The sequence below is a fragment of the Colobus angolensis genome, unplaced genomic scaffold, assembly GCF_000951035.1.
Source record: "Colobus angolensis palliatus isolate OR3802 unplaced genomic scaffold, Cang.pa_1.0 Scaffold126, whole genome shotgun sequence".
Taxonomy (NCBI): Eukaryota; Metazoa; Chordata; class Mammalia; order Primates; family Cercopithecidae; genus Colobus; species Colobus angolensis.
The window spans coordinates 558,395-560,833 of NW_012113808.1; the positions used below are offsets into that span (position 1 = coordinate 558,395).

At 39.9% G+C, this 2,439-nt stretch overlaps 1 protein-coding gene across 1 annotated transcript in view; it reads left to right on the forward strand.

Annotated features, from left to right (window-relative positions):
• The window catches only part of EGLN1 (egl-9 family hypoxia-inducible factor 1), a 60,384-nt gene that overhangs the window by 5,192 nt on the left and 52,753 nt on the right, over nt 1–2,439 (forward strand). The window lies entirely within an intron of this gene.

Below are 2,439 nucleotides of genomic sequence, written 5' to 3' on the forward strand. Positions count from 1 at the left end.
TGAACTATTCTCCCGTTTTAAAAATTTGCTGTCTTTCTGATGCTTTCTTTTAAGAGTTCTGTGCTTTCCCTGTCTCATTCCCCTCCCATAAACTGGAGAAAAAAGGTCTTAGAATGATCACCCATTTTTTACCTAACCACTTTTCCTGCATTCACACATTTTTTTTTTTTAAAAAAAGAGAAGAAATAACATTTTTTTTAAAAGAAAAAAGTCCCAGAGAGATTAACTTGTTCAGAGTCATAGAGCTGGTGACAAAATCAACAGACCTTTGATTCAGTTCGTTCATATCTGTAACTTTATACTGTATCTCATCTAACAATGGCATATTTCTACTTAGCTAATTTTGGCATATTTTATGCCTTTTTTTTTTTTTTTTTAAAGGACAGGGTCTAACTTGCACAGGTTGGAGTGCAGTGGTACAATTATGGCTCACTGCAGCCTCAAGCTCCTGAGCTCAAGCAGTCATCCCACTTGAGTCTCCATAGTAGCTGGGACTACAGGCATGTGCCAACACACCCGGATAATTTCTTAACTTTTTTTGTAGAGACGGGGTCTGGTTATGTTGTCCAGGCTGTTCTAGAACTGTTGGCCTCAAATGATCCTCCTGCCTTGGTCTCCCAGAGTGCTGGCTCTTGCCTGTAATCCTAGCACTTTGGGAGGGCAGGGTGGGCAGATTTGCTTGAGCCCAGGAGTTCCAGACCAGGGGGCAACATGGTGAAACCCATCTCGAAAAACAATACAAAAATTAACCAGGCATGGTGGCACATGAGTGTAATCCCAGCTTCCTGAGGGGCTGAGGTGGGAAGATCACTGGAGCCTGGGAGGTAGACGTTGCATTGAACTGTGATTGCACCACTGCACTTCATCCAGCCTGGGTAACAGTGAGACCCTGTCTCAAAAAAAAAAAAAAAAAAGTGCTGGGATTACAGGTATGAGCCATTGCACTGGGCCTCTGCCATTTTTGAGAATATACTTGAACATTTGAGATTTTCTTCTCCGTTTTACTTCTATCATTCTACACGTTGGCTTTTCTGACATTTTAGTTTAAATTTTTCTCCTACCTGATTTCCTTAAATGCTCTTTATCCATCTCTTTCTTCTGATACTATTTAAAGCCATTTGCCCTGAAGTAGGCCTACCCTCTCTTGTTTCTTTAGTAGGAGCTGTCTTCCTACTCTGTGTTTCTGATTTGCAATTTACTCCTGTTTTCCTTTCCCTTTTTTTCCCCGTCAGGCTTGAAATCTATCTTTGTTCTTCTTCTATGTTTTCTGAAGCCGGTGCCTTTCTGGTATGCCATTGGATTGATGTTATCAGCTTAACTGTTTAATTTTTCACTTTAGGCCTTTAAAGCTACCCCAACTATTTCAGTCTCCCTTTCATTCTAGCACATTCTTGGGCAGTTTCTGTTTCTTAGATATTACTTCTGTGCTTACATTCCACCTTCTTTTCCACTATGCCCTCGTTTCCACACTTGGAACATTGTCTGTGACTACATGATGGCATTCAGATAATTTACTAAGCCCATTTTCAGAGCTTATCTTTGCCTTTTATTTCAGCTAAAACTCTTCTAAAAAAAATTGATACAGATGGTTAACCAAAATCTTCTCTTACAACAGTTTATTTCATGCCTTATATCCTAGTCAAAACTCAACTTTTCTGCCACCTTTGTACTTCATAATCACATTTTTCCATAACCAATTCACAGTTAGTTTTATTTCTGAAGAGCTTGGACAGTATCTGTAGACTTGAAATCACCATAAAGTTTTCATGAGTTTGGAATTCTCATTTTTCTTATTCAGTGTCCCAGGTCCCAGTTCTTTACCAAAGCAAAATATGTGTACTCTTTATCCTTTGTTGTATTCTCTGAGTCCTATTTTGATAATATTTTCACTCATTTGTTCAACAGATGTTGAGTACCCTCCACATACAGGCCCTGTTCTAGGAGCTAGGGTGTCCTGAACAACAACAAAAAGCCCCCTTTCTCATGGACCTTATCTTCTAGTTGGAGGAAGTGAGGGGTGGGGAGGGACAGTCAGTAAACAAATGTCCCAGTAATACATGGTATGTTAGGTGGTAAATATTAAGATGGAGAATAAGTGAAATAAAGACAGAGTGACTAGGGAGTACTCTTTTAGATTGATAAAATAAGGTAACATTTAAATAGTCACTTGAATGAAGTAGGAAATTAGTTATGTGGATATGTGGAAGAGGAGCATTCCGAGGAATGGTATTAAATAGCAAATACAGAGGCACTAACTTGAAATGTGTTTGGTGTGTTCAGAAAACAGCAAGCAGAGCACTTTGGGAGGTCAAGGTGGACGGATAACTTGAGGTCAGGAGTTCGAGACCAGCCTGGCCAACATGGCGAAACCCCATCTCTACTAAAAATACAAAAATTAGCCAGGCGTGATGGCGTGTGCCTGTAGTCCCAGCTACTCTG